Source organism: Pinus tabuliformis, chromosome 2_1 (assembly GCF_031772625.1).
Source record: "Pinus tabuliformis cultivar Carrire ecotype Pingquan chromosome 2_1, CPIR1, whole genome shotgun sequence".
NCBI classification, from domain to species: domain Eukaryota; kingdom Viridiplantae; phylum Streptophyta; class Pinopsida; order Pinales; family Pinaceae; genus Pinus; species Pinus tabuliformis.
In genome coordinates, this window is record NC_142299.1 from 1,496,312 (window position 1) to 1,519,234 (window position 22,923).

At 39.6% G+C, this 22,923-nt stretch overlaps 1 pseudogene; it reads left to right on the forward strand.

Annotated features, from left to right (window-relative positions):
• Positions 1–14,664, forward strand: part of LOC149198393 (cysteine-rich receptor-like protein kinase 44) — a 30,599-nt pseudogene extending 15,935 nt beyond the window's left edge.
• Positions 14,665–22,923: the final 8,259 nt, after the last annotated feature.

Here is a 22,923-nt window from a genome sequence, read left to right on the forward strand (position 1 = left end):
AGCCTTCTCCTAGAAGGCGCAGAGGGGATACTACCGGTGGGGTCCGTCCCACGCCGGTTGACGCATCGGGGATTGATCCTCCTCTCGGGGATATTAGCGGCCAAGCAAGGCCTGGTACTTCTGAGCAAGAGAGGGACACTCCAGTCCTTTCTCAAGTTCGCTTTCAAGCGGAGAATAACGTAGAGGTAGAAGAACTTTCAGAATCATTAGTGGTTCCAAATTCTCCTCTACCATTTAGTCATCCAGACGTATTGCAATACGTTGGGACTCCGTCACATAGACCGGCAAGTACAGGTTACGCTACGCGCTTACCATTTATGATCACTACTGGAAGCATGGCTTCTACAAGTGCTGCGACTATGCAAACACCAACATCAGTGCAAGGGGGAGGAACAATTTCCATCCCCTCCACTTCCTTGTTTGGATCTTTTGCGAGCACATCTCTACTTGGGTCTACCTCCATTCCGTCCACGAGTGGAAATGCCCAAACCAATGCTTTTAGTACTGGACTCTTCTCTTTTCGCACCCAATCACAGGGTATCCCATCGGTTCCGTTTAGTGCAGCTACGTCCATGATGGGCGGATCGGCCTCATTCCAGGGTTTTCCTTTCGGAAGTGGTCATATACCACATTCCAACCCGACGGTAGGATCCATGCCTTTTTCTTCTATAGGACAAAGCATCAATCCTTTCCAAGGTTGGAATAACCCTGGGGTTAGTAGTGCAGGAACTGGGAATCCATTTATCGGCCAACAAGGAAGTAGGCCGTATTCCACGGTTAGCATGTTTCAAAGTATTCCTCCCCTTGCTTCGGCTTGGAACCCATATCAGGGGTTATCAACTCCTTACCATTCTTTAGGAGGAAACTTTACGGGCTATGGAGGTTATACGGCAGGAGTTGGTCAAACTTCGAATTTTGCTGGACCACAAGGCTTGCCTTTTGGTTCAGCCGGTTCTACTGGTCACTTCAGGTAGCCTGGTGCCTCCCAAATTCCAGGACAATCTTTTCAGAACTTTGGGAGTTCCGCCCAGTCTGGGTGGAATCCCCTAGGTCCTCCTAGGCTTCCGTTTCTCGCAACGTTAAACTTACCAGATCTTACTAAGCTAACAAATGATCCTATCAGATACAATCCGGCCTGGCCTCCGGTCCCAACCAAACTCCCTTCGGATATATCGAAATTCGAAGGGAAGAGTGGTGAAGATCCGGGCGATCATGTAACCACATTCCATTTGTGGTGCTCATCCAACTCCCTCATCGAGGATTCGATTAGGTTGAGACTCTTTCAGCCCACCTTGACTGGTAATGCGGCTAAATGGTACATAGAGTTGCCAGGGGGCAGCTTTACATCGTTCGCTGACTTAGCCAATATCTTCTTAAATCACTTCCAGTTTCTTGTCCGCTATGATGCCAGAACTGAACTTCTGGCCACCTTTCGTCAGGATAAGGCAACCCACATTTCTGATCACATTCAAGAATGGAGACGGAGAAAGAGGCTCATCAAAGCCGAAATCCCTTCGGAGTACCGTCTAGAGTGGTTTTTGAAGTCTTTGCAACCCGAGATCTCCAAGGATGTCTCCATGTCTGGTGTCTATTCTGAGGAGCAAGCCATTTTCAGGGCCCAACAGTTAGAACTGATTTACTCTCAGTATGGGATCCTCCGAAAGTACTTGCCAGATGCTCCTGGATCTAAGGTTGATTTAGCTAAGCCGAAGCCAGGTCCGCACGTGGACGGTATCGTTGGGTCTGTAGACACATCTACAGTGAACTTGTTGAATCAATTGCAGCAGTTGTCTTTACAAACTGCTTCTAACAACCAAGTCACATTGTCTAATCCTCCTGCTTCCCAAAATTCTTCCATTAACGCCGTCCAATCCGATAACCCCAAAGGAAATCAAAATTCCAATGGGAAAAAGAAAGGACGTGGTAAAAAGAAGAACTCAGATGGGAAGCCCGATGCAAATAAATCCGGCAACAACGCTGGTGGTGGTAAAGGTGAGTCAAGAAAGAAAGTTAAGTTCCCTTGCAAGTTATGCAGCGGGGACCATCTAACTCATCTCTGCCCTAGAATTGAAGACGCTCAACGCTTGTTAGAACAGCAAGGGACTTCTAGTTTGCAAGCTGTGTTAACTAACCCGTTTCCCCAAGGGCAGCAACTTCTTGCTGGCGCGAATTCGAATCCTGGGACCTCCTCAGGGGGAAACCAGGAAGGGGAAAAAGCATCAAATGTTCTTATGATGGGTTCAAACGTCCATGTGACTACTCGGTCACGTGATTATGGTGAAGCTGAAACATCTAAGGATAAAACTGTTCCCGGAGGTAGTGACCTTCATATTGAGCGACCTCCTGTTGAGACTATACCTAGGATACCGAAAGGTTCCGCCAAACGCGCGACGATTAACCCTAATGCTAGGGCCGCCCAAAATTACTGCATTGTGGAGGATTTGGCTCAAAGCCCGTGTGCTATGTCTGCTTTGGAGGTTCTCCAGTCGTGTCCATCTCAGAGAAGTGCTTTACTCTCCGCAATTGGAGCAGTCGATCCAGCTAATTATTTAATGCTCTCTTTTGACATGTCAAATGTCAAAAAGAGACTGCCTCATCATATGGCTTTTCAGATAAAGTCTACATACCGAAAAATCAATATTTTTCGCACCATTATAGATGAAGGAGCTTCCACATGTGTCATGTCCATGTCATGTTGGAAGGCTCTTGGTTCACCTTCGGCTGTTCCTTCACCAACCATCTTAACTGCATTTGATGGCCATTCTCACAAGCCGCATGGGATTATCCCGGCCTTTCCTATATGTGTTGGAGGGAAGGTCATTAATATCGAAGTTGAAGTCATAGATGCTAACCTAGACTATAATCTCCTATTAGGAAGGAACTGGGTGTACGAGATGGAAGCCGTCGTGTCGACTCTGTTTCGTGTCATTTGCTTTCCTCATGAGGGGAAAATCGTTAAGGTTGATCAATTGGACTATTCCCCAATCGATCCTCAAGCAAGCTCTGACTCTACTGTTCCTTTGGTGGATAACTCTCGCCCACCGACTGAGAATTTAGGAGTAGGGATGTATTCCTCATTGATGGGTACGTTTGATCTTCTCTCTCCTTTTGCAAGAATCAATGTTATTTCATCATCCAAGGAGTCTCCTCGAGAAGAGTTCTTTCGAACTCATTATTTTTCCGACCCTTGGACCTTGCCCTCACCTACGACCACATTAGTTGAAGGACAAGTTAATGGAATGGCGTTTCCTATATCTGCAGCTGAGCTTAGATATCAGTCTATCGTAGACTCTGCAGATAACCATTCTACTCCTTTTTCCGAAGAGGAGTTAGATGGTCATGCGGCCCCGGCTTGGAGCTTTGATTCTACCTCTGCCTTGGACTGCTTATATTTGGTTCTACCTTCTGAAGAAGCAATCCTCGAAGTAATGATGGGTATAGATCGACCTTGGGAAGACTTACACCATCGTTCATATTTTCTTCCTCCATTGCAGGAAGTAGAATCTAGATTGACCGAGCTCGTTGGTAGTGATGTTTGTACGGTGTCAAACCCTTTGGCTCCAACACACGTATGTGCCAAAGGTAATATGTCGGTAATCTAAAAAACGATACCTATAAACATCTCTAAGGATCCTAACATCATCGAGAATATCTTCATCGGAATTGAGTGTTCCCCTGAAGAAATTCAAATTTACACCGACCTATTCAAGGAATATCGTGATGTGTTTGCTTGGTCTTATGAGGAAATGCCCGGCATTGATCCTTCTATAGTCCAACATGAGATCAAGACGTAGGAAAACGAAAAACCGATTCGTCAAAGGCTTCGACCGGTTAACCCTAGGAAAGCAGCAGCTATCAAAGCTGAGGTTGAGAAGCTGCTAAGGGCGGGTTTTATATACCCTATTCCTCTTACGGATTGGGTTTCTAACCCAGTCCCTGTGGACAAAAAAGCAAGGAACAATCCGCGTATGCATCGATTTTAGGGACTTAAACAAGGCTTGTCCAAAATACAATTACCCCATGCCATTCATTGATCAGATTATCGACGAGTGTGCGGGTAATGAAATTTTTTCCTTCATGGACGGTTTTTCGGGTTATAATCAAATCTCTATCCGTCCTGAAGACCAGCATAAGACAACCTTCATATGTCCCTGGGGTACCTTTGCATATCATAAGATGCCTTTTGGTATTAAAAATGTTGGAGCCACCTTTCAGCAGGCCATGTCATACGCTTTCCACGACATCAAACATGTCATCGAGGCATACTTAGATGATCTCGCTGCTCGCTCTCGAAAGAGAACTGATCATCCTAGTCATCTTCGATTAGTTTTTGAGCGATGTCTTTTTTATAAAATCCGGTTGAATCCCAATAAATGTGTTTTTGCGGTTACATCCGGTCGGTTGTTAGGGTTTATTGTGTCCAATGAAGGGATTCAGGTTGATCCCTTCAAGGTTGAGGCAATAGTTCAGTTTCCTCCCCCGTCCTCAATTCGTCAACTTCAAAGTCTTCAAGGGAAGGCTAATTTCTTAAGACGGTTTATAGCAAACTATGCCGAGATCACTAAAGGGTTCATGCGTTTGCTACGTAAAGGAGTTCCATTTGTGTGGGACGACTTTGCGCAGCGGTCGTTTGATGCTTTGAAAAAAGCATTAGTCTCTGCCCCACTTTTGAGTCCACCGGATTATGGTAGAGACTTCCTTTTATATCTCGCTGCAACAGAATCTACCATTGGTATGGTTCTAGTTCAGGAGGACGAGGCTCTTGTCGAGCATGTGATTTATTATTTGAGCCGAGGCTTAATAGGTCCTGAACTCCGCTATTCTCCTGTTGAGAAATTGGCCTTGGCAGCTGTCCATGCTGTCCAGAGGCTCCGACATTATATTTTGCTACGCAAAACTTTTGTCTTAGTGGCGGTCAATCCATTTCAATTTGTCCTCAGTAAGCGAGTGATTGGGGGCAAATATAATAGATGGATAGTCATTTTACAAGAATTCGATCTCGAATTCTTGTCCGCCAAGTCTAAGAAATCTATGGTCTTCGCGGAGCTAATTTCTGAGCTTCCTTATGGAGAGGATATTGTTTATGAGGAAAGTTTACCCGACGAACATATATTCCTCATCTCTTCACAAGACCCTTGGTACAGAGATATCATTGTTTATCTCCAGACTTCGAAGTTTCCCTCTACTTTCTCCAAGGATGAACGACGCAAGTTACGTCACCTGGCTAAAAACTATGTTATAATTGGTGACACGTTATACCGTCGAGGGGTTGATTCAATTCTCCGACATTGTTTAACCTTAGAGGAAGCAGAGTCTGTTCTTAATGATTGCCACAGTGGAGCTTGTGGTGGTCATCTATCAGGGCTTGCTACAACCCAGCGCATCTTACGTGCCGGCTACTTTTGGCCTTCACTCTTTAAGGACTGTGTGGAAGCGGTCAAATGCTGCCACCCGTGTCAAATTTTTACTCGCAAGATGCGCGCGCATCTAGCTACCCTTTTTCCCGTTGTCACCGTCGGTCCCTTCACTAAGTGGGGTATTGATTTTACGACTTGTAATCCGCCTTCAGCGGCGAATCACAAGTATATTATAGTGGTTGTAGACTACTTCACGAAGTGGGCTGAGGCCATGCCTACTTATAAGAATGACAGTGACACGACAGCTTTGTTTCTTTTCAATCAGGTTATCTCAAGATTCGGTATCCCAAGGGAGATTGTCACTGACCATGGTAGTCATTTCCAAAACCAGCTAATGTCCGAATTGGCTCTTAAATTAGGTTTCCGTCAGGAGCATTCGTCACCTTATTATCCTCAGGCCAATGGATAGGTCGAGGCAGTCAATAAAACTCTTAAGACGATACTCCAACGGACAATCGATAAAAATCGGTCCAATTGGCACATTATGTTGTATTCGGCGCTTTGGGCATACCGAACCTCCGTCAAAACGGCTACTGGTTTTACTCCTTTTCAGTTGGTTTACGGGATGGAATCTATCTTTCCAGTTGAATGTGAAATCCCATCTCTAAAGTTGGCTGTTGAGCTTCTTCCTGAGACGTCAAGTCTCGAGGAGCGCCTTGTTCACTTGGAACATCTCGATGAGCAGCGTCGAGATGCCGCCACGATGAATGAGGCCCGTAAGAAAAGGGTCAAAACACAGTATGACAAGTCTGTCCGTCCTCATGTCTTTTCTGAAGGTGACCTTGTCTTGGTCTATGACCAAGATAAGGACGCCTTGGGGGCAGGCAAATTTAAGCCTATGTGGTACGGTCCTTTCATTATCAAACGAGTTTTAGAAAAAGGATCGTATGAGTTAATTGATTTCGAAGGAAACAAGCTGGCGGAGCCTCGAAATGGGCTCTACCTAATGAAGTACTTTGCTTAGTTCAGGCTGGGCAATGACTTCTTTGTATTTTATGTATATATTTATGCATATATTGTCGAGCGTTTTCTGATATCAGTGCTTTTTGGTCTGCTGTGGCAGGTGCTGATGGATGATTTGGTCTATTTTGGGTTCGCCGATTGTGCTAGTCGGCACACTCGGAATCTTGCTTCCGCAGCTTGGGTACTTTATTACCCAACTGGTCAGTTGATGATATCGAGAGGCGTGTGTATCAGTCCTGCTTCAAACAATATGGCCGAGTATACAACTGTTATCAATTTATTATCCGAGGCAATCTCTTATGGGATCGACTCGTTGGTAGTATATCTTGATTCTCAATTGATAGTGTCTCAGTTAAATAACATTTATCGGGTTAGAGATCCATTATTATATCGCCAATATTTAAGAGTGAGGTTGTTGCAAAGATCATTTATTTACATTAATTATTTGCATATTCATAGATCTAAAAATTGGTTAGATGATTTTATCGCTAATCAAGCATTAGACTGGCATATCAATCATTCATCATCATAAAATCATTCATCAAAAAGTCAAACTGTATATACATATATATATATATATATATATATATATATATATATATATATATATATATATATCGCAAAGGGTCTCGAGTGTACATATGTGTGTCCAAAAATATACAAAATTGGGACTCAAATGCCCATAATCATGTCAGGCATATCTAGCACCTCGGCTCAAGATGAGCATCTAAGTATGTCACTATGGCGTGGGCCACGCGCCGAAAGATGCGAACCCAGTCACGTGGCATGCCAACCACATGAAGCTGCATATATGGAGGAAGGTCCTCTATCTCGGCCATCGGTACTTGGCAGCTCAGTCTGGCCAAGTGTCGCTGGACATTGTTTAAGGTCCGTTCCGCATCCGCAGCCGCCTCTTCGGCTCCTCGGCCACGCCGTCCATGCCATGGGAATCCATCTGGTCGTACGGGCCCAATGTCTGGAACATGATCATCATATTAGTCATTTGAATCTCATCGAAAAATATTTTTCAAAGTTCATCATTATATTTGAAAAATCCAAAAAAGAATCATAAAATCATAAAAATAAAAATCTTACCAATCTCGCCCCATGCTGCATCCGGTGGTAACACTAGATCAGGATCTCCTCGGAAATCCAGTCTGGCATAGGGGTAATCATCCACGGCGATGATTTGCTTCTCCCACCAGGTAAAGAAATCATGGTCGAATGCATTCCTAGGGACTTCCCCACCCCCCAGACGTTTCATCAAGTCAGCCCACCGGCCCATGCGTGGATCACGTGGACTACTGATGGAAACTGCTACCCTGGGGCAGAGTGCGGGAACCTTCTCAAAGAAGAAAGTGCACAAGATGGTTCCGAACCCAAAGTTCTTGGTCTGTCCCCTCCTGATAGAAGTGAGTTGTTCCTTCATGTTGGCAAGGAGAGGAGTACACCAGTCAAACACTGTAGTGAGACAGTCCACTGCCACGCTCATGTTTACCCGTGATGCCTCATGTAGTGAGGATGATCCGTTCACTCGACCTATGGTGAACAAGATTATCATGAGTGACAAACTCGCCACATGTGGGATAGAGATCTGACTCCCGACCTTCCGATGACCCGGGCAATAAATCTGTACATAGTCATCTATACTTAGGCTATTCCGTGTCTTGCCCCAAGAATACACTACCTCTCCCCTTCGGGAAAGGCCCGTGATAAAATATATATCTTCCACTTCTACCCTGAGTGGCATCTGATCAATGATGAATGCTTCCTCATCGACATCCCAATAATCAATGAGTCTCTCGAGCAAACGCGTGTTGGCTTTCATATTTGGCAATTTGAAGAACTTTAGCAACCCGCATCCCCGTAGGGCATCTAATGCCTCATCATTGTTCATAACTTCATTATCCACAGCTGAGTGCTCTCTTTCACGCCATGTGAGAGTCATCCTGGAAGAAAAAATCATTTTCATCCGTTAGTTTTGTGTATAAAATTAGTTTGCTGTGCACACGCGGGTTCCTTTGTATACAGTCGCGTGTAGGGCCGTCGTATACACGAGTTCTATATAGCCAACCCGCATGTACGCCGCAAAGGAATTTTTTGCAAAAATCCAATGGTAAAACATCAATTAAACTTCCTAAAAACTATCACAATTAATGGCAAGACAAGTTTAGTGCTTACCTGGAAGTTTTCGGCAAGTTTGAACGGTTGAATAAGTCACAGGGAAGTTTGCTCCTTTTGCTCCACAATTTTTGCTCTCCAAGTCAAATGGTGAAAATGGTAAGTCCAAAATTTCTTTTTATAAGTTTTGAAAATGCAATATTTTTTCAAAATTTTATTTTGTTTGGTTTCATGTCACTTTTAACTTGGGAGCTTGGAATGTCGAGATTGGGTTGTTTTTCAGGACATTTTGGACATTTTTCGACGGTTCGAGACGGTTCCATGACTGCTGACCCGTCATGGCAGGTATCGTATTCTCACTGGCATATAGGTTAGGGAGACCATTTTTCCGTTGCATTATGCATACTAGCCTCCATTTGACCAATACATCTGCCATAGGGTCGACCCCATCGTGTTATGGTTCATTAGCCATTTTCACTCGCCAATTCTTTAATCATGACACGATGGTAGAGCCATCCTTTACATGGGCATCCTAGTTAGCAACTCACTGACATTTGTTGCCCATGCTGCTTCGTTTTGAGTAGGCTCGGGAGTCTTCTGTAGTCCCACCATGACTTATGCGTTGAAGACTCATTCCTCTTTGCTTCTTCGCTTCGTTCTGGCCTTATACCCTAGAGGCTCCTATGAGTGTCGAGTTGTACTTTTGCATTGCATGTTGACCATTTGCACCTTTTGGCCTAGAGCCGGCTTCACTTGGACTCGTGTTTAAGCCAACTTTTGACCATGACATCTGCAAATTCAACCTTGCATACCTTTGATTTCTGCAGCTTGACATACCAAGATCCGTGGAAGGAACATACCTCTGAGTGTCACTGACCAGTTTTCACCTCCATGCATTGAGCATAGGAACGTTCCTTTCCCAGGAACTAGATCATCTGTTTCACCGACACTCGTTCTTTCCACTGTACCATAGCATTCTTTTATTCTTTTTCCAGCTTATCAGAAAAAGACAAAAAAATTAAATATTCCAAAAAAAGAGCGGGAATAGGGACATTATTTCCATTTATTGTTGGCAGCTAGAGTCAGTCGTGTCGCCCTTGAACAAAGCACTCAAAACAAAGTCTCCTCCGCATGGGTGGGATTTAGTTTGACTTAGGTATGCCATAACCTTGTTATCGAGTTAGTTCTCCCCCGATTGGTTATCTCTTCCAATCATATGGAGGGTTCGTTCATGCCTCCTGCATGACGAACTTATACAGATTCATCATATGCTGCCACATAGTCACATTGAGTCGTGCTTTTGTTCAAGGGAAGTTAGCCTGAGTTGGCCTTTCTGCGGTGTCTCTTGACTCATTTTTCAGTCAGCCATCCCTGGTTGTCAGTGTCATGTCTATCATCACATCAGTTATATTGGTCCTTTACTTGTGCCGGTTTGAGAAGGTCCCCATTGACTTCTTGCTGGCGGGTCTTGTCCTTATCGACGACGACACCTTGCTCTGAGGACAGGCCTAGAGCCGCACCCTGGCCCTATTTTCATTATTGATAGGTCACCTTGTGCTCAGCATCGATCAATATCATGGGTCTTTGACTGAGTGGTTTCCCTTGTGTTCGACGTCAGCATATATTATCACACATTGGGATTCATGCAGTACGGTCTTGGTTTCCATTTAAACCTATTGGTGGATACCTCGCCTCTGTGTCAGCTTTCATTATTGGTTGGTTCAGAGGGTTTCTGCCATACGCTAGCCACATCTTGTGTACGCCGGAAATGTACTTCGGTTGGGTTACTACATCTTTTTTTGTCCGATTCCTTCCACATTATTGGCCTACAGGTTACACTCGCGCTAGATTGATGGAGGATGCCTTAATGCCTTCCTTCTAGCGGATCTTTCCCTATCGACTCCGACTCATTGCTTTGGGGCAAAGATCTAGAGTCCATTTGGCAGTACCTTGGGGTTTGCAGTCATTAGTGGCAGATCCTTCGCTATCGACAATGGGAAACCATCATTATCTCCTGATCGATAGATTCTTATAGGTGTTCGACTTCAGCTCATCTATTCACACTTGTTAGATTGTACTAGGTACCTTGACGCTCATTATCATTATTGGTGAGTAGTCTCGCATTTGTTAACGGTATACATCAATGACCGGTAATCAAACGATTTCTCACATGGTCGACTTCAGATCATTTATTCCCATGGTGTAGAAATGTACCACGGCGGTCGGTGAAGACCTCAGGTTGTATGAGCATTCATTGGTTCACTTGACAGTTGCTCCTGTTGCTGCTAGTTGATACCACTCCACCTTATATGTTGCCGTCAGTCATGGCGACATTCTATATGCTAGCACCTGAGTTTGCAGTGTAGTACCATCCTATTCCATCATGTTCAGTTGGTACCTTTTGGGATCAGTCTTTGATATCAGTGATCCGTTGCATCTTTCAGCATCATTGACAGTTTTATATGTGATATTTAGACATGTACTTACTCATTATGATCAGATGATCCATTATGTATCTTCCAGTCATGTATACTTGTATACTTAGTGGATCCGCTTGTCCCTGCTATACGAACATGCTTTACTTTTCCTGAGCATGGGTATGCTCGCCTCAGACAGTGTTTCTTTCTGATCTCCTTTCGGTGGCTTGGTAGGCTGAATTCTGGTGCAGTCCTCCTCGGTTTTTCGACAGAGTTCCTTTCCATGTACTTACATAATATATTTCGGCCATCATGTTCCCCTTCTGACCTCATACATTAGGGGGCATCTGTTATAGCTCCAAATCTCACTCTTATGGTTTGTGATGCTGCACTCATGGCCTAGGGCAACCCCTCCTTCCAGACCTGGTCCTAAAATTTTAAAAAAAGTGTTTTATTCCCTATACGCGACATTTCCCTCAGTTAAACGCGTGTACACGCGGGTCTGTGTATACCCAACCCGTGTGTATGTATTAAAACACTTAAAAAAATAATAAATTCCTTATTTTCGGGCGGAGATCGCGGGTTTTACCTGCTGGATCACCTGTTAGTGCACGTGGCCCAACTGTTCCCAACCAACTCCTAACTAAAAAACTACTTTGGAGATGGTATAAAAAGACATCAAAGGGAAGGCCAAAGAGAGAGAAAGAGGAGAGCAAGATTATTATGCTGAGATTTTCCCCTTACACCAGGTCTGAAGTCCTTGGTGCTTTCTGCACTTCCCCCATTTTGCATAGGAAACCCTTGTTTCCATGTGTATTGGTGATCATTCATCCTTGATATCATCATTGAGTAAGACTTGGAAGGAGCTCTTGTTGGAGGCTTGAGGCTGGAACGAATCCGGGAGGAAGCTTTGCTTGGAGCCTGCTGAAGGTGTTCAGGTGATATCTTTCCGTTATATGTACTTTATTTGCCTTTATATATAAAGAAACACGTCTTTGTTCCCGAAATAATCTTTCTTTATGCTTATGAGATTCTTGTTTCGAATTCTTATGCAAGTGGTTACTTAAAGATTTTTATAACTAACTTTATAGCATAAAGATGGTTTATACATAAGTATTTGTACATGTACTGTTGTGTTCTTTGATTTGTTTATCTTACAGGTCAAAGGAAGAAGAAGGGAACTCCAAGAAGGGTTTGGACCCTAAAGGCCTTCTCGAACGTAGGACCTTAGGTACGTCCCCTTAACATTAGAATTTTCTTCAAAGTAAAGATGATGGCTGTGTGTGTGTTTCTTTGAATAAGCAATTTTCAGTCTGGTAGAGTCTTAGCCCAAAGGACCCTAGGGGTACTTTCCCTTCAACCATATGCCTTGACCTCTTCCTCTTCCAAAGGACATCTGGGTTTTAAAGGCATGTTCTAGAGATGAGTTTTCATTTCTACTCAATCTCTGCTCATGTGTTATCAGTGATGCGTGTAGTTCATCAACTGAGAAGTTTGTGAGATCCTTTGTCTCTTATATGGTGTTGACAATCACATCGAACCTTGAGGGTAGGATCCTCAATAGTTTCTCCACAATCCTCCTTTCTTCAAGAATCTCTCCATGAGACCTTATCTGTGTGACCAGACCAATCACATGTGTGAAGAATGAGTCAATATTATCTGACTCCTTCATGCAGAGAGTCTCAAAATCTCTCCTCAGCAACTGTAGTTTTGTTGTCTTCACTTTCTCCATGCCATGATAGGCTATCTTGAGATTTTTCCATGCTTCTTTGGACCTCTTGGCTGCTGCTATCCTTGGAAACAAACTCTCATGCACTGCTTGATACAAGAAGTAGAGGGCTTTAGAATCCTTCTTCTTATTGCTCTTCAACAGTTCTTTCTCTGCCAGAGTTAAATTATTAAACTCATCTTCATCTGTTGTTTCTTCAAAACCATCCTCAACAAATTCCCATAAGTCTTGGGAAGCTAGAAAAGCTCTCATAGTTATTGCCCAATAGTCATAGCTTTTCTGATTAAATTGTGGGAGCTGGGTATTACAGATACCCATGCTAGTGCTGGCTCCATCCATTCTTGCACTCTTAAATATTCTTCAAAATACTTGATTGTGTATTTAAAATAACTGACTGTCCTCAACAGTAACACAAAAAACTAACTTGAGAAATACCTTGGATTTTTTCTTGACTGAGTCTTCACTCTGCTATAGAAGCTGTTGCAACAAGAAATCCTTCCTTCAGCTTCTTTGACACCTTCAAAGAGCCTGGACAAGCTCCGATACCATGTTGGGAATTTCTGATAATTCCAGAACAAAAATGAATAGAGAATAATGCTTTGTTTCTTAACACAGAGAAAACTAAAATTGTTTTCCGAAGACAGAGTTTCACACATGCACAAAGAAACTTGTATTCATTAACAATACTAACTGTTACAAAAAAAAGGTCTTCCTCTAACAGAGGGATTAACACAAGAACGCTTCAGATGCAGTTCCAAAAAAAATTCACTCTGTCTCTGCTTGCAAATTTACACTGCTATGTGTAAAAATTTGTTTACTTCTTACATTGCACTGTTGTGCATTACATTGCATCTCTCATTTACAGTGCCCACCTGAATTTCTTCCACGATTCTTGGCTCTAGACCTCTCGACTTCACCTGCTAAAAAAAATCTAAAATTGCTCAAAAAACATAAACTAGACATACATTCTTTTATTAAAATTTTTATGACAAGACTAGAAATTAAACAAGATATGGAGGGGCAGACAGATAAATTTAATTTCTGAAATTTCTGGATGTTGCGCGGTACATTCTCCATGTGCGTAGCAAAACCTGGTGTTTACTTTTTAACAACTCTGCCATGATTTTTTTGTGTTCTTAAATGTTTGATGTGTTGTAGGAGGAAATGTTTTATAGGCTGGAATGGAGATCGTACTCCTGCTCAAAATCTCATTTACATTCTTATCCTTGATCTGAAAAACAAAATCTGCACCGTGTAAGGAAAAATCTAGTTTCGATTTGCTGTTTTAATGCACAATTACTTTTGTGCACGGTCAAACCATACAAGCTTTCAAGCCACACGTTAATCGGACGGTTGTCGTTCAATATCGCACGACCCTTTTTACTGAACTTTACGCGCCGGGGAAAGGTTGTTTTGGCAAACCACTCAGGGCACATGTTAGTCGATGAGTGTGATCGTTGCCCCCGGAGAAATACCACCATTTCGTGAAAAGTAGTGCGGGGAACTGGCGGTTTTCAAAAAAAAAAATTGCGGACGCTGTTTAACTGGTTCTACAGTTGAAAGTAGCATTTCAACATGAGATATTATGATACTGTTATAATTTTATTTTCAATTGAGCATATCAACAATATTTAGGCCATGTTATTTAGTTCATTGGTCTTTTGACAGAGTTTTAAATATCATGATTATGCAGGCGTGGATATTATACAAGCGAGGGAATATTGTGGATATGATTGATCCAGCCATAATTGAAACGTGCAACGTGGAGGAAGCACTGAGATGCATTCATGTTGGTCTTTTATGTACACAAGCTAACTCATCACTTCGTCCATCAATGTCTCTAATCACATTGATGCTTTCATCTCATTCTTTGACATTACCCGTTCCCACAAAGCCTGCTTTTCTGAGATCTCATGTTTTTGAAAACAGCCAGTCCACTAGTTCTGGCACCACATCTTCATTTCACGCTCCTCCGTCAAACGCCGATGCATCCATTATAGAGTTGGAAGCTAGGTAGCGCACTTATCCATTAGAGTTGGGACCTAGGTAACGCGCATTTTGGAGTCTATCTGCTTTAAAAATGGTACATATTTCAGTGTTGTTACATAATTACCCTCAGAGACAGGTGCATAATTTGTAAAATTATTAATTATTAGGGAACAATCACATTTGAGTGTGCGTTATGGTTTAATCTAAAGGTTATGTTTTTTTTGTTCTAAAGTTATGGAAAATTTGGCTATATTTTGAAAAAATCTGATAGAAATATTTATAAATCCAAATAAGAAATGTCAAATTTCATAATTTTAAGTGCCTTAGATTTTCTTTTAATGATGTTGAATCCATTTCTACCATTAAAAACATGATTCAAATATTGTCTTTATAAAAAACTTTAAATTTATTTTGCCCCACTTTTGATTGCAATTCCTCTCTCCCTAGACGACTCCTTGCATTGTATACCAGACTTATTAAATTAACTTGATGTCACTTTTGAGTTTCGACGGCCAAGATTTACAATTAGAACTTCTTGTGATGCTAATTTGTCGCTGATTTGACTTATAATTTGCAATCGTTATTCTGAAAATTAATTCCTTATTGATGATGATATTGTGATTTTCAATTTTACGAATAACCGCGCATATTATTATACCTACTTCTTAACGCTATATAATTTGACATACATTCGTTCGATTTTGATTGGTGTGGAATTTGTTAAAACATTTATTAATTGATGAAATTTATGATGATGATGATGACGGTTAACATTCACTAAGACCAAACTTTGGTCTATCAAATCTAAAGAAACGAATTATTTAGTTTGATTTAAGATTTTATTCCTATGCTCAAAAATCTTGGAGAGAAGCCTCCCGAGCTCACTATAATTTAGACATTGTAAAAGGCAAGGAAGGTTAGTGTTGCAACAAAGATTATGAAACTCGTATCTAATGTGGTTGGACGTGAGGCACTTTAAGAGGAAGTGATTTTCATCCTCGATGTTCATATTCTCATAGAGGTGGCAGATCCTTTCCATCCATGGTGTTTTAGGAATTGCCAAATGACCCGTTTCACTATGGAGCTCATGAGAGTTTGTTTTAATCTTGGCTATATTAATTTTCTTCTTTGAGCTAGTTAAAGAGATACTTTTGATCTTCTAGGGTGCAGTTGATGACCTCCTTATAATATCTTAATTAATGTGTGAAATAATTAATTTAATTATTTTCAAATAATTTTTTTAATTTAAAAACTTTAAACTTATACCATTGATATAATGTGATTGTCATGTTTGCTTTACTATGATTATGTGCAGAATTCCCAACAACTTTACGAAGTGTTTCTGTAATCGTCTTTCCACTACAACATACAACTTACGAAATGATTACTTAGTGTATGAATACAATTAGTATTAGTGTGGGTGTCATATTTACATGCACAAACTAACCATATATATTTCCAAAAAATCACAAAAGGAAAAAATCAAAATGTCTACTCTGAGGTGTATTCACAAATATGAAAGACAAAAATACATAATAACCTGTTACCATAACAGTTATAAACACATTAACTGAATTTAATGTATTCCTACTTGTCTCAGTTGTGAATTTCTATGTAAAGAGTTTGTTCCTATTATGTAGGAGTGTTTTCCCGTATGTGGTTGAGATATTCTCTCAACCAACAAATTGTGTGTCCAAGATGAGACAATACTCCTGTATATATGTAATATGATATTTGATTAATGGAATACAAATTTCATTTATGGAAATTTAACATGGTATAGGAGCCATTAAGGGCTTGGCCCATCCTGGGTTGAGGGAAATGGGCTGAGGGAAACAATAGAGTATATTCATATTTTGTTTAAGTTTTTAGTTTGTCCATCGAGTCGGGCTGTGAGAGTCGAGAGAGTGATGTTGTCTGATAGAAAAAATGTTGCCCGAATACTCCTGCTGTGTGTGTATCTGTGTGTGTATCTGTAAAAAATTTCTTGGTATTTGTCACTGAGATCTGAAACTCAAAAATACGCTTGTTATTCAAATACCTAATCCATATGCCACCTCCTCTACAAATTAGCAGCAACAACCCTTTGCCTCTCTAGTGATGTAAAGATAAGAAGTGGTGCGGTGTTCTGCAAAGCGACTGTGCTTGATCGGTTGTTGTACGACGAGAGGGTGGACGATGCCACTGAGAAGGGTTGAGTCCTCAAAGGCTCGCTGTGGTTTGTTGTCAGCGGTGATGTCGGATGCGCTCGAAGACAAATTTGTGGATAGGCTGGCTGTGATTTGCTGTCAGCAGTGATGCTGAATGCGCTTGAAGACCAATTGGTGGATTATGAGCCTGAAGTCTTCAGTGAAGTTCGGTGCAACTTTTGAAGCATTTGAGGCCGAGAGATTGTTGGTGTGGTTGGGGTTTGGGACAAGAGAACCAACACATATTTTGTTTGCAAGAGGAGAGAACACTGGGTGCCTTTGTGGCCAAGGATTGAGTCTCAGGAGGTTTGTAGAGATCCAATGAGGAGCAAAATGGCGTCTCTAACACCTGGAGTTCTAGATTACATCATGAGGGTGTTTTGTGAGGCAATTGCTTGTTCTGACAGGCTGCGTTCGAGTGCTAGGTGTTGATTGCGTCAATGCATTATGGGAAACTTTCACCTTATATGCAAGATATCTTTGTGATTATGGTGAAGGCAGTTAGGGAGGATGATGAGCCTGTAGCTCTATAGGTTGTTGAGTTTTTTTATAGGTAACGCAAGGTGGTTTTGCAAGGCAGCAGGGTTTGGTGATCGATCCTGATGATTAGCAGCAACATGGGAGGCCGAGAGCAGAGATTTCTGGAGTTGAAGAGGCTATGTGGAAAATGAATCTGCAATAGTCGCATGAGAGTTTTAGAGCTTGATATGTGACGAGGCATATTAAACCACCTGAAGAGCCTACGTTTTCGATGGAGTTCTGAGTAAAAAGAATTCAATATTACTCAAAAGCTCCTATTTGTTTTTCATTTGTTTGCCTCATAGACAACAGTTAATCTACTAGTCTCGCTTCGATGAGAATGAAAGTGAACAAAACATGTTTTCCAACGATTTCTAGAGCTTAGAATGGCTCACTTGTTGCATGCTGAACTGGGCAGTGAAGAAGGGACAGTGCATTGGCTTCGATCGACGGTGCTTTGGTGAGGAGGAGGATTTATTATTGCGTCACCTGCCAAGAGATGTGAATAAATCCAAACTTCGTGATGCATTTCTTATCACCATCAATGGCATAGCTGCAGGCATGAGGAACATTGGATGAGCAACTTGTTTAGGGACGCCACTGTTCCAACTTTTGAGTCATGACTGATGCATGTATGCATCCCAATTGGGAATATACCTTATCTAGATTGATATTTGTATAAGGTACAACAAGCAAGCAGGGTATTAAAGTGGTGGAATTGGAGCTATTGAAAGGCTTCAATACTTTGAATTTAAATTTGGTATTTGTCATGTTATTAATATAAATCTGGTTGAAAGAATCGTATACTTTGTTATTGTGATATTTAGTTTGGACAAATATTGTCACACATTTGTGTTTATGTGTTTATGTTGGAACTTGCCATTCTAACAATAGACAAATTTATTTGCAAAGATGTTTAACAACCAGATATAATGAAGACATGACAGTGAAGATGGAATTAGAGGAGTTGCAACAGAGATTGGAAGATGATGGACAATCGAGTTTTTGTGAGTTAGTGTGAGTTTTTGGAATAGACTTATGACAACGATAATGTATGAGTCACACATTATAATTATAGAAAATCTACATGTCATAGATTGCTTTGTAATGGTTGGTTGTGGTCATTGAAATGTTTTATGTACCTAGTATCTTCTTAAGCTTGGAATATATTAAAAAGGAGTATGGTTGTAAGACGCAGAGAGGCATGCATACCCCTTTGTTATGTGTTCCCTAGTGACATCAAGTTGTGCAATCAACCACTCGGTAGGTACGAGGGTGGTAGGTGTAGTCGTATCTAATCTTGATATTTAATCGGAGAATTGAGTCTTCCATTAAGGGGGGGAATTGTGAGATGGAATAATCTCAAAGTGTGAAGGACCAAGTCAAAGAGAGTTCATCAAGGAGTTGAATAAACCACATATTCAAAGGACTTCCTACTAGACCAGTGGTTGCAACAGTTAGGTAACTATGCATTCTAGTGGATGGTTGTTCATTTATACGGACATTGACAATTTGATGATGTCTGCATGAAAAAGGTACAATGCTTAATTGTCACATTAGACCAGAACTAGAATTTGCATATTAATGTTTGTTGGAATATTAATTCCTACTTGTCTCACTTGTGACTTTCTATGTAAAGAGTTTGTTCCTATTCTATAGGAGTGGTTTCCCTAGTTTAGTGTGTAGTTGAGATATTCCCTCAACCAACAGATTGTGTTTCCAAAGTAGTTTTCCTATCTTAAGACAATACTCATGTATATATGTAATATAATATTTGATTAATGGAATACATATTTTCTTTATGGAAATTTAACACTTAAACACAAAAATCTACTATTGCTTGTATTTAAGATAAAAGTTTATTAACGAAAAGACATTATGTACAAAACAAGAGACTCTAATAAAAAATGTAGAGGAAAGAAATAGCAAAAATAAGACACAATATGACAAGATAAGGAAAAATATCCTTCATTGAGTGTATTTGAAATATTGTTAAGATATAATAAGATTAAACTTGATAGACTATGAATAATATATTACAAAACATTTCTTTACAAATGACCATGTTTGTAAATCGCATGAGTCAAATGCAAGCAGTAAATAAAAAAAATTAGGTATAACTGCTGCAAAAGTTCAAATTATCATAATGACAAGTAAATAAAAGTAATAAGTGTCATCAATGACCAAAGTATAAATATACCTTAATCAGCAAGACAAAAGTTTCAAACCTCCATTCGTGACTACTTTTTAATTTAAAAGAAGTCCTCTAACAAAAGTTTCATGAGACTTGAAATATCTATAAAAACTCAACAAAATCCTAAAACGAAAGAAATCATACTCATTTGTACCATACTATATGATAAGATAACTTATTTTCCCCCTTTTCCCCGTTGGTATTTGTAACTAAGCTTGAGACAATTATTAAATTGTTTTCAAGTGTTTTCTTTTACTCAAAATTACCAATAAAACTCTTTGACGGATGAGTAAGAAGGAAAACATTTTAAATGATGGACTATTAATAAATAGGGGGAAAACATGACTAATGAGGGAGGAAGGACCCATTTCCATAATATTTTCACATTATCATTTTCTATTTTTTTTCAAATATCCACATCATGCATGATAAGCACCTTGTACCTCCCATATGCATCTATTGCATTAGGGTCAATCATCAAGTGATTGAATTTTCATTCAATTTTTTCACACACACATATGAAAATGAGTGGATAAGAACTTGCCCACATATATTTGATCATCAAAATAAAACCATCATAAAAAATTCCATCAAAATTACTGCGACTAAAACTAAATATAAGTCCAAAACTTGATCAATTTCCATGTAACTCAAAATCTATATGAAAAATAAGTTGATTTATATGCTGTTTTAGGGAAAATGTCATCAACTATAATCAATCGTCACCCTATATATGATTTTGAAAGGTTGGAATCAGAAGTAACTTCCTTTCCCTTCTGTCCTTCATCAATAGGTGAAACTATAGAAACATGATCTAAATTGGAGTGTTCAGGATTAGGAATATGATTTTGAATTTTAAGATTGAAAAAATTTGCTTGTAGAAGGTTAGGATTGGATTGATAAAAAAATTGGGAATTCGTTTAATGACTAGAGGATCAATAGGAGTAGCAACAACACCAGTATGACTAGGGTCTACTATTGGAGTGATAATAGAAGCACTAGGTTTAGGGCCAAAATAAGGGCTTGATGCTTCTAATGGGGAATATTGAGCATGGTTTATTGAACAGTGTGGGTGTTTAGGCATTTATCACGCAAGGATTGCAACAATTTGTCCTAGCCTTTGTTTCTACATGAGAATGATCAAGTAATGGGTTCCAACCATCATTTAAACCAACAAGGCTTTGCACAGTTATTTCATGAACATTAGGACGAGTCTATAATGAGGAAGAATAATTTCTTTGGAAAAAAAGACGCTGAAAGAACACATTAGAGAATCCTAGAAATAAATGTCTAGTGGTTTCCAATTATTATAACTCTTCTGAATTTGCAATAAAATAAAATGAAAAATGAATTTTCTCATTTCTACCATTTTCCAACAAATCCAGTGGTTTATTTCCTTCCTATTCCTTGAGCGATATGAATGGAATCTCGTCTCTGCAAACATGAGTTGTAAAATAAACTGTAATACATGACCAAAACAACAAGTCGATATTCTAAACATCAACATATTTTCCGTTTAGACAGTTACAATAGACTTGCATTAAAAATACACATGAATGAACTCTATTACAGGGGAAGCAAAGGTGTAGTGAATTATGAATAGGGGTAGAAAGAGGGTGTGACGAAGGAAAAAGTAAAATAAAGAATGCATCATAAACATTGTTCAAAACATATATGTTTTTCATTTATTTTGTCACAAACATCTGCAATTGAAAATTTCACTTGAAATTATTTCTTTTCAACTCCAAGTTCATGTCCTTTTACTTGTCCTACTTTGTAGCATATCACATATTTTTTTATTTGTACAAAATAATAGTCTTCATATATTATAATAGAGGCATCTAGAGTCCAATGAGCATAAGTGAGTTAGGTGGGTTTTCACAACCAGAGTTTTAATTTGGGCTTAAGGATTTTAGGCTTATGAACTGAACGATGGCCGAAGACATGGGAATTCTTAGTAAAACAGAAGAAATGCAATGAATTAACTATTGAGTGTAAGGACCTAAGTATTGGAGTATAAGGAACATAATGTGAATGAAAATTTCATACGAATTTAAGCCTAAAGTTGCATGAGCAACTTTTATAGATTGTAAGGAGATTGAAAATTTTAGGAATTTCCCATTTCAATGCTCATTTCTTGAGAAAATTTTATGAAAACCCTCTATAAACAATCAAGTATTTTAGTTTCAAGAGCTTAGAATTCAAATTTCTTTAGGTGACCACAAATGCCTTGCCAAAATAACTTACAAGTTGAACAAATTTTGCAAAACCAAATATTGTGATTCGAATTGTATCATTACATTGTTTGTCATATATATCGATGCATTTGGAGTGGAAAAAGTGGAGTAATCAACTCATGGGACTGTTTTTACCGATGGGACCCAGTTTGGCAAAATAGGGTCTGAAACTTTCCAAGAGTGTTTTTAGGCATCAAACGACATTTTTTGGGGGTAAAATTTTCCACTTTATCACCACACATTTTCATATTATTCTACACACAGAGACCTTTCCAACGATGCAAGAAGCATGTCAATCAGAGCATGTATGCAAACGTTATGCCACTCAGAAGTTGACCTTCCTATTTTCACATCTATAGTTTGAGAGGATGCCGCGTCAACCCCCATTATTCATGGAAAAGGGGCTAGCCATGTTTTTTTATGTGAAAGACTCTAGAATAGTCTATTTTGTAACTCTAATTAAGAGTTGATGTAGTAAAACTTAACCATTAGTAGGCTATCACGATGTGTTATAACTAGGTCACTAGGAGGAAGAGGCATTCCATTCTTTCGAGAGCATTTTATTCCACAGCTGAGAAAAGATAGCTAGGAGATATAGGAGGTAGATCACAAATATTTGAGTCATGAAATTCATCCAGTTTCAATTTTTGATTATTATATTAAAGTGTATATTTTTATAAATGAAATTTCTAATTATTAAAATTTGTAAATATATATATATATATATATATATATATATATATATATATATATATATATATATATATATTATTCTCTTGAATTTATCATTTATTTTTATAAATTTACATATATATATATATATATATATATATATATATATATTTTATTTAAAATAAAATACATACTTTAACTATTAAATGACTTGTTTTTACTATAATTAATTTTATCATATTTATTTTTGTCTTATTGCAATAATTTAAAGAGGATACAATTTGTTTTTCCTATTGCAACTAGTCAAAGAGTTGATACTATTTTTTTTTCCTTTGATGAGTTTCAAGGGACAAAAATATAAATGGATGCCAGCCTTGGCTGCCACAAATTATGATGTGCACTCTCCTTAGTGGGAGATGCTCGGTACACCCCCTCAATTATGGTGTGCACTCTCTTTAGTGGGGATGTTAGGTAGA